The 16,756-nt window shown below is 27.2% G+C and overlaps 1 protein-coding gene across 8 annotated transcripts in view; it reads right to left on the reverse strand.

The window, feature by feature from the left end:
- Positions 1 to 15,349, reverse strand: part of emb (exportin-1 emb) — a 104,597-nt gene extending 89,248 nt beyond the window's left edge. Inside the window, exons 1-3 of one of the 8 annotated variants that reach the window (XM_075369488.1) lie at positions 15,213 to 15,316; positions 3,026 to 3,160; positions 1,302 to 1,397 (exon numbers count right to left, since the gene is read on the reverse strand). The gene's annotated coding sequence lies outside the window, so the exon portion shown is untranslated. Of the gene's footprint in view, positions 1 to 1,301; positions 1,398 to 3,025; positions 3,219 to 14,527; positions 14,723 to 15,212 lie in introns of those variants that run through there. The other 7 variants (XM_075369487.1, XM_075369486.1, XM_075369491.1 and 4 more) reach the window with 7 other exon arrangements.
- Between the last annotated feature and the right edge of the window lie 1,407 nt (positions 15,350 to 16,756).

Genomic DNA, 16,756 nt, shown 5'->3' on the forward strand with positions numbered 1-16,756 from the left:
GAGTACTACTACATTCAGAGCTTAATTTTTCAATGTGATAAAACCTTTATCAATCATCAAAGAAAAACGTAACATTAATGCGCATAAAAATCATTATCTTTAGTATAAAACAATAATGCATGGTCAGTAACTGCATACATTTATTTAAACCAGATAAACTAATGTTTATCACTACAAAAAAAAACATCATTACTATAAACAAAATTACTATTAAACCATAATATGTAAAATTCTAAGAAAAATATTAATAAATTATAAATTCATGTTCATTTAAAAAATGAACAGTGTTAATAATATACATAATTTTTTTATGCTGTTAACATATAGTAATGATAACATAAATCTCATGTTTATGTTTGGAGATACACATATAAATGCGACTTAAAACATATCTATACATACAAAAACACAATTATCTTCTCTTAATCTGTTAAACAGTTACTTTTATTGCTGCAATAATAAACTTATTACTCATGGTTATTATTTAATCTGATTTATTCAACATTATTTAAGCATTTATTTGCAGTCTATTTATTGTAAAACCATTAAACTGACAAAACTTGTTCATAATAATCAAACAGAATAATTAATAAATAAATGTACAAAAACAAAATACACAACACAAAAAGTAATGAAAATTCATTTTTTAAACATTTAAATAAAATTATAAGACTCTCATTTAATTATTTACAATTATATTATCAAATATCTCATTTCAAAAATCCCTTTAAAATTCAAACCAACGACACTGACTAAATTTATTCAGTAATTATAATAAGTAGCTAAGATCCAATTTTATATGGCTTTGGAAGAGAATGATTATCAGAAATGTAAATGCCACAGAATGTTTAGTAAATGAATAAAGAAATAATAAAAAAAGTAATCATACTTTCAATATGCACTTTAAAAGAAAATGTAGAAGAAAAGAAATATTACAAATATCAGTATTTCATTCAAATACCACATAAGTAGCATTGACTTTTTAATGAGTTAAAATGTTTTTTTCCTAAATAAACTGTGCTAAACCATGTTCATAATTTACATTATGAAGTACAAAATCAAGATTAAATTCTAACTATTAAAGATATTTAAAAAATGACAAATGCTTCATCTGGCAGATTCTGCCATTCCAGCTATTAACATGTTGTCTGAGCAGTTTTAAACATTAAGCATATTACAACATTTTCAAAAGATTTTTATAACAATGTCCAAATACCTAGTCAACATAATTTTCAAAAACTTATCAACTGTTAAATTAAATTGCTCAAAATAACTACAACAGTTCAATTAAACATACTTACACACCAATCACTCACTCAAGGAATCTTAACGCAAAAAACGAGGGCACATTCCTTAAATTCAGCTTGCAAAGACAACGGGGATCTCCCGTATCTTACCTGGATAAAAAAAAATATATATATACTTATAAGTTTTTAAAAAATAATTTAAAAACAAAATCCACTATTCTATTACATATATATAAGTAATCCATGAAGTAAAATGAGTCAAACTCAGTAACTAGGAAATTCTCTACATTACTTCCAATAATGGTTTTTAATTATAACTTACATGATAACTTACTCCTAAAAATGAACACATACATAAAAAAAGTAAGTAAAAAGAATTAAACTTAAAAAAAAAATTTTGCCATCTGCTAATGTTGGAAATATTTTCTTTCATTTTTATTAATTTTATACATTCTTCATAATAAATATTATTACTGTGTTGAAAATGTATGTAAATTATAACAAGTCAAAACTGAAGATGGACAAAATAGAATGTCTAAATTGGGAAAGTGTGTTCACTCAACTATTCAACCACATACAAATATCATACTGGCTTCCCAATCACAGCTTCGCCCACACTATATGGTTACTTGCATCTCCTCACTTTTTTCAATTTTTTTTTTATTTTAGGTTTTTTTAATCAAATAACCAGAGGCAGGTGCAGCCAGTCACGCTGCATATCATCCAGTTAACAGTGGCAGTGGCTAGGTTGGTTGAATTGCCGCAACATACACCTTCTCGCACCCCTTAAAAAACTGAAATTCAAAAAACCTGAAAATGGTTTTTAGATATTTATCTGAAGAGAATTTGCAAGCCCAAATTTACTGAATATCTCATTTAGTATAGGAGGAATTTGGGAAAACCTGCAATCATTGATCAATTTTTTTTTACTTTTCTTCACGCCTTTCAAGGTCAAATTAAAAAAAATCTAGAAATTGACTTTTAGATATTCATATGAAGAATACACACACCAAAAAGCAAGCTGCTATCTTCAGTTTTTATAGAGAAATTCAAAAAATAGTAAATTTCATTTTTACTCCATTTTAACCCTTTCAACTTGGCATTTTGAAAAATCCTTTCTTAAATTACTTATACTATAAGAACAGGTATATAAATTTTCATCAATTTATTTTCAGTAGTTTCTGCTGGGCATTGATAATGAATCAGTCACGACATTATATATATTGTTTAACTTACATATAGGAAAAAGGACCTGAAAACCAAGAAATGGATGGCAAAATTATTATTTGCATAGAAACAGGGAAGATCACAATTTTTCTAGCTTTATCAAATTAAAATCCAAAGTGTACAAATAAAAATAGAAAAAAGTACAAATTTCTCACTTTACATATTTATGAAAGCACTGGTGAAGTTTCAACATTATTGAGCAGTTTTTGTATAACTCAGCATAGTTAGTTTTGTTTTAATAACTTACACACATTCCACATTGAAGAGTAGTATTAAAATGACTAGCACCATCTGATTTCTAAAATGACAAAATTTAGAGTACGTTATTTCCAATAATGTTTTCAATGAAAGTTTAAAGAAGGAAACGATAATTACATTAAAAGTTTTGCTAGCTCTCTGCTATCATAGAATGTACCGGGTTTCTGTATTAGTTCCCATACACCCATTCTCAAAATTTAACCGGGTATTAAAGCATAATCTTCTAATTTCTTAAATATCTGATGAATTTTTAATAACCATAAATAAAATTAGAAAAAATATTTTTTATTCACTTTACTGTAGCGGAAATAAATATTCAGAATGTGTCAGGAAGTTTCTGTTATTCTTTTATGTGTATTCCTCTCATCAAAATAATGAAAACCGCTCACTGTAAACTGTACTGCTCACTGTACAAAGTGTTCATTACTCTGTAATGAAAAAAGCTCACTGTATTGAGTCACTCTGTGCACATAAATTCCTCAGCAACTAAATACAAACAGATTAAAATAGCCTTTAAATGTTTTTTCTTTATTTTCATTAATTGAATTATTATTGATTTATTATAACTAAAAAATCAACATCAGGATAGCTCTTTTTGAAAGTTACTCTTGGAGACTGTATTCAATGTCACTGTTTAATAAAAGCAAATTGAAAACAATAAACGTTCAATATAAATATTTTCAATACATTTAATAAACATTATAATTATTATTAATTAAATACATAGACTCCATTTCATAAAATAAAATATAAATATAACCACCCCCACACACCCACAATATTAAAATTGTACAACAGTTTAATTAATCAACAAGATTAAGAAATTACATTAACAATTAGTAAAAGATAAAACTGTTTTATAAATTACAATAAATAAAACATACAGATAAGTGCAATTTATAGAGCATTTAAAGGAATTAGTTGTTCTGACTTCTCAGTAGATATTCTAACTGTCTGCCGAGTGTGTACATTTTACTGACTTGACAAGTGTCACACTTTTTATCAGTTTTGTCAATTGTTTATATTGCATACACACTCTTAAAATCGGATCTTTTTTAATTAGAAACACTTAAAATATGTAATGTATAATACTCTATAATGCAATACAAAAAAAAAATTTTTCTAAGTCGATTGGCAGCCAAAATTTAAGTCTAAACAATATGCATACTTAAAAAATTATAACATTTAAAAACTGTAGAAAAATGTGTGGCTTAATGAAATCAAAAATGTTAAAGCTTTATCTACATCTGTTTTTGCTAAGCAGATATGAAAATTGGCCTTTTAATTATGACTTTTCTTTCCAAGCTAGCAATAATTTAACTACTAGCTGAGATGACAGTCATCTAATTAAAAAAAAAAAAAAATTAATTTACATTGCATAAATTGAAACATCTGACAAGCAACATTTGTAATGACGTTAATATACAGGAGGTCTTCCTATTTACTACTTCTGTGAAGGACACCTAATAATTGTTGGAAAAGGTAAAAACTATTTTATAGTTCACAAAATAAAAGTATATTATTACAAAAAAAAATGAAACTATGTACTATGAATCTTATGAGAAGTGAAATTTTTAAGCAGTAAAACTTGATGTTCTATTTCTGATGACAAGAGAGATTGTTTAAGATAAAAAAGCAAAAATAATCGTTCATAGTAAAATATTTAATTTAAAAAAATAAAACTAATCATTAAAGAAAAAACATAAATTACTGACTGATAAGCTCAACAAAAATTACACTAACACCCTTGATTTTTCCCTGAGCAACAAATCTGGAGTTTGTTGTAATCTGAAAATTTTAATACATTAATTATCTTTATTATTGCTTTTGAACTTACTTTGTCATAGATTGTTTTTGTCATAAATAAGTTTTTGTCATAAATATGTTTTTGTGGTAATTTGTTTTAACAAGGGAGGAAATTTTGGATATTTCACAATGATTTTTAAAAACCTACAATTACATAAAACAAAAAAACATGGAATAGTAAACTTTGGCATAACTATCACACTTCCCTCTTGACTTCCTTCTAACTATTTACTACAACTAACAGCAAGGAAAAAAAATAAATTAAAAAAAGAAAGTTAAATAATTTTTTCCTGGGTAAACAAGCCAAAAGCTACATTTGACCTAAATCTAATCCTGAACAAATGACATGAATCTTGAAAGAAGAGGCTACTCAAACAAATGAAAAGATTCCTGTATTTAAAAACTGATAAATATATCACAAAATGTTTATTATACTTATTATGCAACATGATGAAATCATTCTATAATAAACAGGATGCTTATTGAAAGAGTCTAATTACAAAAGGAAAAAAGGCATGCGGCAAAAATAATATCTTAGTGCAAGTTGATAAAGCAAATACACATCAGTTCTGGACAAATAATAAAGTAGGTACTTTGAAAACTTTCATTAATAAATCTAATTAATACTTTAGTTACAAAGAAATTTTGGATGTTTCAGAATCAGTTTTCTTTTTTAAAATAAGAAACCACAAGTTAGTTACATTTTCAAAATCTTAAAAGAAAGATCTTGAGGAAGTGAACAGTAGTAAAAGAAAAAAATGGGCTAACATCTTAATTTTATTAGATAATAAACAATATAATTAAGAAAAAGAAAGAAATATTAAGAATTGTAATTTCCATGAAAAGTAAGAATAATGAAAACAGGAATAATAGACAAAAAACACATTATACCAAAATTCAAGAAATGAACTGTGCTAATTACCTTAACCTTGGCTTTCAATTTCTCATATTGTAAATATTTAACAAGTATATAAATTTTATAATATTTTCCATATATAGAATATTAAACACATTAATTTAAACAGAAATTAATTCATAATAAACATAAATAAATATTAACATTATTACAGTTCTTATTAAGTAATATCAGTACTTATTGGTGACTAATATTTTAGTCACAAAATGGAAAATACCAAATAAATATTATAGCAATTAAAAAGGATATTGTTAACAAACTAATGCATTAATAATAAATTCATGTTAATGAAACTGTTTGTACAGCAATAATATCACAAAAGATAGGAACAAAACTTAATGAAATCACAGAGTTGCAACTTGTGAATTGCTGATATTCAAGTTCAAATTATTAATAAATTAAAATAAAATAAAACTAAAATTATAACTCTTTAGTCATAATTATAACTTCTTATAAACTTATAATTAAGTTTATAATTATAATTATAGTTTATAATTATAAGTTTAAACTTATAATTTCTGTTTAAGCTATAATTCTTTATTTCAAATTTGGAAAAAAGTGAAATTAAGTTAAAATACAAGTGTAATGAAAATACATACTCGTTTTAATTCCATTTCGCAAATTCACAGAAAATATATTTGTTTAAAATCATAATGCACTCTGTCTATCAGATAACTTATAATTCTTGCATTAGTATGGTAGTTTCAAATTTCAAGCTATTACTGCATTTGTAATCAAGATGTAAATGCATAGGACAGAACATGAATTTTTTTTGTGACAGTTCAAAAAATACATAAATTAAAGTTTATATTACCTTAATACGTTAAAAACACACATCCAATATAAACAGTAGTACTTTCATATTAATTATTTTTTTATGAGAAATTAATATGGCAAAAAAAAATAAACTGAATATGTTTCCTATAAACTTGTATCTAATAGGAGCACTCTAGACAATAAACAAAAATTTGGTTACAAATTTAACAGAAAATTTTGAAAATATAAAATTAAATATTTTTTTTTATTAAATTTTCCATTCTATATATATGAATATACTAAGTCCACAGGTAACAATACAAGTTAACAGCATCTTTTAGGAGATATGTACTGGATAAATGTAATACATAAAACTGAATTTATTTGACTGCTAAGAATTTGGATTGTGTAAAAAGATATAAAAAAAATTCATGCCACAAAAGAAAAATAAGTAAAATATTGATTCATAATTTGGTTCAAAAATGTTTTAAAGATACTCTATTCTTACTAATAGCATATCATTCAGAAACACAGCTTCCAGTTATAAAATATATTTTCAGTAAAAATATAAACAGTAATAATCTAAAGTATCTTCCTCAAATTTCAGTTTAGTTACCAAAAATATATTTTAAAAAAATGTTTCATCAATTGATGTATTAATGAACCAAATTCCCAAAATACCCTAACAGCAAGTTAAAAGCTCTTTTCTTATTACAGTACACATGCTGGATTTCTCAAACCCACTCAACACATAATTACACAATTAGTAATCACTAAACACATAATTAGTAATATCTCATTTTAATTTTAAAATTGAAATCCCAAAACTATTTAAACATTACAAAAAATGTGTTTTTATATAAACAGTAAAATTATTAATTTTTCAGTACATAATAAAATGAGAATAAAATAAACTAAATTTTATAATTCATGAATCTGTATTTTATTATTTCATTAAAAAAATGCTCAATCCTACAAATACAAGCTCAAAGGTCACTAAGCACAAGGAAAAATAACTAGTATCCTATGTTACCCATCGGTATTAACATTGAAAAAATAAGCCATTATGTATAACAGAATAGCTAAATTAAATAAAAAAGCTGTCATCAAAAACAAACATAAATCATCAGTAAATAATTACTCACTCTTTTATAATCTGACTTTGTCATTTGCTTATTTTTCTCTAACATAAATAAATCAATTAATTTAAATATTATCATAAACAATACTCAGAATACAAGAGAATTAAGATCCCAAATAGTAACAAAATCTTAAAAAATTTTACTGTAAAACATTACTAAATATGAACCGGGTGTCCGGGCTAAAGGTATCCAAATGCAATGGCCTGCATTTAGAAAACCAGTTGTCGTTATCTCTTAAATGTAGGCTCAATCAACAGGAAGTATCTCAAAACTTTGTTCTGTATGCTCTCAGACTGGGGCAAATGCATGTACAAGCAAGCTAACTCACAATGCAATTGTGAGTCAGTAGTAGTCAGTTAAGATCTGGGCCCCACAACAGAAGATTCAATGTGTGCTTTGGTTAGTGTTTCAATAATTAGTTACGTGTACTACTACAACATACATACATACATACATGCATACATACATACATACTACTACTACTACTACTACTACATACTGTTAGTGAAGCAGTATGTCACAAATTGACTGGCATTTTAGAGTTTATTGAACAGCAAATAACACTGATATCTTTAAGAAATGGATGTATTGAAACAAAAAATATCTGTACTTTTCATAAAACCAAATATTTAGATAAATATGTTCATATTAATGGGAAAAGTTGCTCTGACCCACTTAGCCTGTCACACTAAAATGGTTAAGAGATCTCTTCGAAAAATATTTTGACACTTTCAACAAGCAATCCAAATTTAAAATTAATTCCAGGCAGAGCGCTGTCAACAAAATGCTTAAACAAAATACAAAACCACAAGATTATACAGAAAGCAAACCAAAATGTCTCAAACCAGCATTTTTTAGCCTCAATATGTTATAGTAAAGTTTGTGAATAAAGCTTGTTCAGAACTTGGCATTTCTCCCATTAAGGTTCACACATTATCGAGCGACGCTAAGGAACCAATTTAAAAAAATAAAGTTACAAAAATAGCCAAGTTAGTTAAACGATTCCTTTGATTTAAATATGTCTACAGAAGAAAACAGTTTAGTACCACAAAATTAACCTGATAGAATTATCATTAAAATAAAGGATAAAATGAAAACAGTTACATCAAACCAGTTAAAAATTAATATTTTAAGTTTATAACCAAGCAGCTGGAGCATTCAAAAAATTCAAAATGAGTTTTGTGTTAGTCAATCAATATTTAGCTTGTCAATCCAAACAATTAGTTAAAACAAGTGGAATTTTATCGCAAATCGACAAAAAGAAACCCAGTCACGTAATTGATGAAAATATTATTAAATGTGTCAAAGATTTTTACCAGAATTATGAGCACAGCTGAATGATGCCACGCAAGAAGGATTGTGTCTCTGTAAGATAAGCTGACAGGAAGAAAATTAATATTCAAAAATGGCTTATCTTATGTAACTTAAAATAATTGTACAACAGCCTACTGTAAACATAATTTAAAAATTGGTTTTTGAAAATTTGCTGATTTAAGACCTAAATTCTATGTTCTGATTGATGGGTCAGGTACTCACTCTGTTTGTGTGTGTCACCCATCAAAATATAAAACTCATGTTATCTGCTCTAAAAATGAAATTTGATTATAAAATTCTCCTTTCAACAATTGTATGTGATATAGAAAATGAAACATGCATGCTAAGCACAATACTACATTGTTCTTCTGCTTCCAAAAGCAAGTTATATAAGGTAAAAACACTGTTACCACAAGTTAAACAATTTTTTTTATTTTTCTGATGGCTCCTCAGCCCAGTATAGAAACAAAAAAAATTCATAAATTTGTGCTACCATCAAGAACATTTTGAAATCGCAGCTGAATGGCATTTTTTTGTCTCATACAATGGAAAAGGACCATGTGATGGTATTGGTGGAACTGTATAAAGGACTGTGACTAAAGCAAGCCTTTCAAAGGAGTCAACAATCAAATTGTTACACCTTCTGAAATGTACAATTATCGCAAAGGCAATATTAAAAATACATTTATCTTCTGCTCTAATAAAGATATTCAAGAGACTGAAGAATACTTCAGTTCTCGTTATCAGGTAATCACAACAGTCCCAAAAACAACTTTTCACAGTTATATTCCAACAAATCAGAATGTATTCTGAAAGTCTGGGCGACCTCTGAATCAGAAACATTTACATTAGTATTGATACATAAGGACATTAATGTTTCTAATTGCTTTATAAGTTTACCAAAGCCAAAATGTAAAAATTATGATTGCTGCATATACAATGGCAAGTGGTGGTTATGTAAAGTCATTGAAGTCAAAATAAATGAAAATAAAGAATATCACACTTTTTCCATCCACAGGGTCCTGATACTTCATACAAGAAATCATTGAGGGATAATCAAAATGGGTTCAACTCAAAAATATTTTAAAGTTATCATGCCTTCAGAGCTTTTCCTATCAACTACTGAAGGAGGACACAACATTAAACCAAATATGAATGAGGACTTATCAGTTCTGCTCAATAAAAAAATTGCAGGAGCACTAGGTTATGTTAAGTTTGTTATCAAAAAGATTTATTCACAACTTCCATAAGCAGGAGTTAAGATAAGGTAAAAGTGAATTGGACAACTTGTTAATGTATTTGAATTGTTTTATCATTTTATAATTATTATTTATCATTCTGTAATTGACATCATATAGTAACTACTATTAATTAAAAACAATTTATAAACAGTAAACATTACAAGATTTGGTTATGTAACAAAATTATATTTGAGTACACTAAGATGAAGTTCCATCTTTACTCTTTCCAAAAAGCCCTTTTTGACCCTCTGTATGATGTAAAATAAGAATGCTACAGCTCGTGGAAAAGTGACAAAAATAGTTGTTTTTACCTGTTGGCAAGTTAGAAAATAGTCTACTACTCAAAAAAGAGATTTAAAAAAAAATATAAATAAATATTTTTTGGCCACTACAAGGTGGATAGTTATCATAAACTAAATATCATAAAAATCAAAAATAGTGATGCACTGATCATTTGTTGAATTAAAATGTAATATCCCTAGCGTACATGTTACAACTCCATCACATTAAACTAAATAAATGATCACTGCCTACAATATCAACCCTAACAATCCTAATTAGATAACAATCCTAATTATCTTGAAACATTATTTAGTGAGGAGGCAACCTTTCATACATGCAGTTAAGTTAAGACACTATTGTCAAATTTGGGGTACCTGAAAACCATTGAAAATGAAAGTGACAAACCGAATGTTTGCCCCTTTCATTGTTCATCCTCTGTCTGGTTAGGACTGCACAAAACTGGCATCATCAGTCTGTTTTTTTCATGGAGCTCACTGTGACAGGACACACGTACCTGGATGTGATTGAGAACTTTGATGTTCCTCATTTTCTTGAGCTTCAATTTCCAACAACATGGTGTTCCAGCACACTTTCATCGAGATGTTGCTATTGGTCTTGATAATACTATCCCCTGATGTTGAATCCGACAAGGCGGTCTAACTGCTTAGCGATTAGATCACCAGATATCACTCCTTTGGACTTTTTTGTTTGTGAATTAATTAAAAGTTGTGTGTACCAAAGAAAAGTTGAAGGTTTAAACGTTTTAAACACAGAACTGTTGAAGCTGATGACCTAAAAATGCTGAAAATTCTAAACACCTGGCATGAATTAGAATCATCTAGATGTCTGCCGAGCTACAGAAGGTGCACCCTTGAACTTGACATTACAGCTTGGTGAGTTGCTGCGTTTATTAAAAAAAAAAATTATAATTACATTAACTAGTACTCTTAATAGCTGTTACTTTTGGATAACTTTCGCCTGGACACCCTGTATTTTCAAAATTAATTTATTGATTGCATAACAATTTTCAATAACCTAAACAGTAAGAAAATGATTTGTCATTAGTAAATAATTAATGGCTGTCGCTTACACTACAAACAAAATTTAAGTGTTAAAAGAAAACTTTAATAGTTAATAAATAATTTCAATTTTAAACAAATGAAATGGGAGCTCAAATTCAAAAAATATATTATAATTAGAACATACAAAAAAAAGATTAATACTATCTAATTAAACCACAATAAATTATTGACACATTATAAGATGTGTTCTAATGTTCAATCTTTATAACATATTACAATTAGCAGATGCCATAACTTAATTTCCAGCATAACATGTATCTCAAAAAGCAAAAATGGACAACTATTTTCACTGTAAGACCAACATTAAATTTAAAACAAAAAATCATTGATTACTAATTTATATACACTTTTAATATTTCATGGGTAAAAAATGTATACTAGAAAAAATTACCCAATTTCCAGATATAAATTTTTATTTTTATTTTTATTAAAACCCTGGACAAGCTACAAATACGACAAAATTAGACAAATTATAACATCAACCAACTGGCTTGTTAAAATATAAAATTTGTAAAAATATATAAACCCTTTTTATTCCTGGTCCTATTAGTTTTGTATGTTTAAATGTTAAATTATTCCAATACTCATATAAAACAAATTATTCTGTAGACTCTGGCAAAAACAATGTTAAAAACAAGATTCTTGGGGAACCAAGCAAGCAATCAGCACACATTATTTTCTGCAAATGTAAAAATTAGCAGAAAAACTATTTTACAAGAATATGTTTGGGATATGTAAAACAGTTTATAACATAAACTAATATGTTTTGAACATCAGATGTTAAAAACAGACAAGTACAAAATGTGGAGCCTATAAATGAATTCTACATAGCAATAAATGGAAGTAAAATAGATTTCAATTAATAATAAAATAAATAATAATAACAGTTTTATAAATAAAATAAGAAGCTGCTTAGAGTTTTTATTTATTTTAATATCAATTTAATGAAAAGTGACAAAATTTTCAAGTATAATGCAAAACAAATACCTAATTTAAAAAATAATATGCAGAGTCATGGCACATAACTTATAATACTCAAACTACTATTTCCTAACAAAGAAAATTTTAACCCACTACTTGAATATTATAAAAGATCAATTAAACAGAATGCATAAGAATTATGCATATAATCTCTCATAATCTCTTATCACTTGTATTTTCTCATATGTAAGTTTTCAAAATGTCCTATATCATAGATTTTTATATTTTCTCAAATAATTACAATGTGTATCATATTTTCATGTTAATCTAACGTAATTGATGTTAAATTTAAAATTAGGTGTTCTGTACCAACAAAATAACACAGTTGTACACAGGATAAGATAAATAAAGAGAGCCAATGTAAAGAAAGAATACAACTCAAATGGTGAAGAATGTTAATTGGAGGTCTGCGTGCATCAAATCTAGTTGAATATGAGAACCAATATGACAATATTTTTGGTTATTTGATTTACTATGAAATTCTGCATGAATAAGTATATCTTAAGTAGTTTTGTTGAATTGAGGATACGTTATCCTCAAGTGCATGCAGCACGTTGCTGTATGCACTTGTGTACAGATCAAATATGTAGCTTATTACACTATCCACCAGGCCAGGATGAATTATTAACTAAAACTTAAGCAAGAATGGATGGGGAAAGAATGGTAAATGGGAGCGGATTTCAAGGAGCAAGTGTTAAAACTAACTTGCTAGCCTTTACTATGAACTATAACCCTCTACACAAGAAAGTGGCTAGGCTACCCCTTTCCACCAAACCAACACACAGAAAACGTTCCAATTTTAAATCCTGATATTTCAGCAACGAGTAAATATAAGATTGAATTTTGTAATACTAATTTTAATTAACACACATAGCATCTAACCTCTACATTTTATCTGAATATATAAATTAAGAAGACCTATCAGTACATAAACCTACATATTTCAATCCACATGATCATGGGAGAACTTTTACGGAACATATAAATTATCACTGTGAAATCCGCAATTAAATTCAGTGACCATTTTGATAAATTATTAACTCAGAAACACCTACTCTAAGGAAACCCATCCTAACATCTAAATATTAAAGCACACAAAAAGTTCATGTAATTAAATCTTCAAGTTCATGAACACTTTTGAGCTAATCTTTAAGCTCATTCAACACTTTTGATTCTAAGGTAATTCTTACTTGCATTTTACACCAATTCCAAGCTCTTATGTGCTGAAACCCATGGTTAAAAAGTAAATTATAAACATGGTATGTATAACTTATCAATCAATATTTACATATTCTTAAACCTTGAAATTTCTACGATAAGATTACCTAACTTACATAATCTATTTTTTTATAAATTTTACAATTATTATTAGCTGTTCATTAAGACTTTGAACATAATCCCGGTAAAAAACTGCCTTCAGATAAAGAAATTCTAAAAGAAAGTTTAAAATAAATATAACTCGGATGCTAATCTTAAACACCATAGGCAAATCAGCAACTGCATCCTAATTAGAAGGAACATGGTTACAAAGAATAATTCAAAGTCTGAAAATTACTGTATTGTGCTGTTTGACATGTCAAAATAAGGTAAAAATCATGAAAATTAAAATAAGGAATTACAATTTTACAAGATAAAAATCTTTGCACTAGGCCTACATAAAGAATTATTTAAATGAGTTGAAAACAAATCACGTGTGTAAGATGAACAAGTACTTAACCAATAAAAAAAAGACATCACCAGGCATTGGTAAGAAAAAATTATAAATCTTCTATAAATTGAAATATATAATCCTAAAAAATATTGTTCTATAAAAATGCAGATCTCCAAACTTAAAATGCTACAAATTTTTAAAATACTAATAAATGTAAAACTTAAAAGCACTAATAGCATATACCCAAAATGTTCCACTAGCAACAATTACTAATAAACTAAATGTTCCTCTTCACAAAATGACTTCACCTTTACTTTAAAAATAATTTCAACTGTTGAGCAGTAACTGCTCAGTACAGATAAAATAAACGCTCAACAAATTATGAAAACATATAACGTGTAATTCTTACAATATATGTTGTTTCCTAACCAACTAATGCAGAATAACTTATAACAATACTCATATAACACATTACAATTTAATCCAAGAGGGCTGTTATAAATAGATACTATTAACTAAACGATATAATAAATTTAATTATATATCACTAAATTAAAAGGGCAGTAAATAAGACAATCATGTAAAAATTCAAATACTTCAAACTTCTAGCAATTAGCCACTTACACTTCATCTGAAAGATAAATAGGCTGCATTATAGCATCAGAGATCAGTGTAAATTTTAACAATTAAACAAAATAAAATCAAGTCACACTTAAATTTGTTTTTGTTAAGTGTACCTTCCCTTCATTGAGGGTAATCTAACTTTAGCAATTCAACAAATTCACTGCTGATAATATAAGACTTTAGAACTGTTCTTCAACATTACCCCTGCATTGATTGGCTAGGTTATACTAGAATCAAAGAAAAGCAATAATTAAAATCTGTACTAAGTAGAAGTATACAACAACACGCTGGCATGCAAAAGTCAGGTTACCCAACTCTGTACAAATATACTAAACAAATATCAGAATTTACATTTCTATCTTTTTGTCAACAAACCCAAGGCTAGAATGGTCTAGGCCAACCTCTTGGGAGGAATGCTAAAGAGAATTTATGTCAGTAAGATTTAGATATTGTTATGTTTAACGGTAGTCGATTGAAAGAAATAAACATACAACCAATAACACAAATAAAACTGCGCACTACAATGTATTAATTTAGCCTTAGAATTTATCATCTTCCCGCGCGGCTGCCTCCGAATGAAATCGCTTTAACACGAGGTGTGATATATAACACAACGATTAGACACAAATAATGACAGAATACTGCGACGTAAAGCCTGTGTATAGTATGTTATTGAAATGCTTACGTAAAATCAAAGATCCCAACTGCCACCAAATAAAAACAGTAGAAAAACTTAAAAAAACTATTCCAACCTAAATGTTTCGAACATAATAACAAGATGGCGATTCTTTACGCCTCACTGTCTTACAATGTTACCCACCATTGGTTTATACCAAAATATCCCTACAAATACAAAATTCTCTTATAAAATAAGAAACATGACGCAAATATGACGTCATGCTACTTTTAGGTTGAACAGATTCAAACGTAAAGGTTTTTTTTATTATTTAATTTTTACAAAAATCTTCGGATACGTAAAATTCAGTCACAGGCGTAACAAGTAAAAATGAATTCTGTTCCTGTTGTTTTATGTCTTATTGCTAACTATCCTCTCGGTAAAAAGAATTAATCGAATGATGAAGTATCGACTGAAGTAATTCTCATTTACGATAAATGTGTATATATTCTTTTTAAAAATTATAAATATTCATTGAAATAAAAAATCTTACTATCCCTATGAATACATTTAATGTTGGATTAGGTATATCACACTAAACAGTATTATTCGCGGACTGACGCAATTTAAAACCCTGCAAATGAACGTTACAGAAAACCGCTATGCTATTATACAGAATAAAAATCGAGTAATTAATTAGTTATTTATGAAAATTGATCGCTCTTGAAAAAGTATTTTATGTCTACAGTTCATCAAACCGTATAATTAATAATAATTTTGTTAAGCATGGCCTGTTGGTATAAGTATGTAATTATGTTGAATTAATGTAAAATAGGTTTAAAGTTCATTTGCACAAAGTAAATTAGAATTATGGTGTTATTAATAACATTACTACATCGTATCCTGATCATATATAACAAAATTTACGGGAACTATAATTGAAAAAAGTATTATACTGTCGCCTAGTCTTCATGTAAATATAAAGCTCATACCTAGTTTATACTGTCGCCGTCTTCATGTAAAGCTTATACCTAGTCTACGTGCTTAAACCTAAAGAAAAATAGATATGGCATTAAGATTTTGTTTTGTAGTATTAAAATAATTTAACACCAGACCTATAATAGAGAAATCCAATATAAATAATTAAATGCTTGTTATACTTTTAACTATTAACTTAACTTATTTGTAGAACCAAGAACAATACATGAACATATCAACAGTAAAATTCTAAATTCTGTTATTACTATTATTGTACATCAGTAATTTATTCATTAATCAATAGTAGTTACCAGAAGAAAAAACAATTAGAAATGATTTATTGTTATTCAACTTTGTGACATTAATTACATGAGAAGTTTAAATCTCATCATCTACATTAATATTTATGTTTTTTCATTTGTATTTTATCAATATTCAGATAAAGGTATGATCCTTCAATGTGTTTGAAATTAGTGTTTTTTATAACACTACAAAAATAAGTAGCTATTCCTGATGTAATCTGTATATTTAGCTAAGTTAATGAAATAGATTTAATCTGTCTTTAATTATATTAATCATGAAGCAAAACAATTTATTTAAACAAACTTTAATATTTTCTTTTTAAAGATAAGTAT

The sequence above is a fragment of the Lycorma delicatula genome, chromosome 6, assembly GCF_047948215.1.
Source record: "Lycorma delicatula isolate Av1 chromosome 6, ASM4794821v1, whole genome shotgun sequence".
Classification (NCBI taxonomy): Eukaryota; Metazoa; Arthropoda; class Insecta; order Hemiptera; family Fulgoridae; genus Lycorma; species Lycorma delicatula.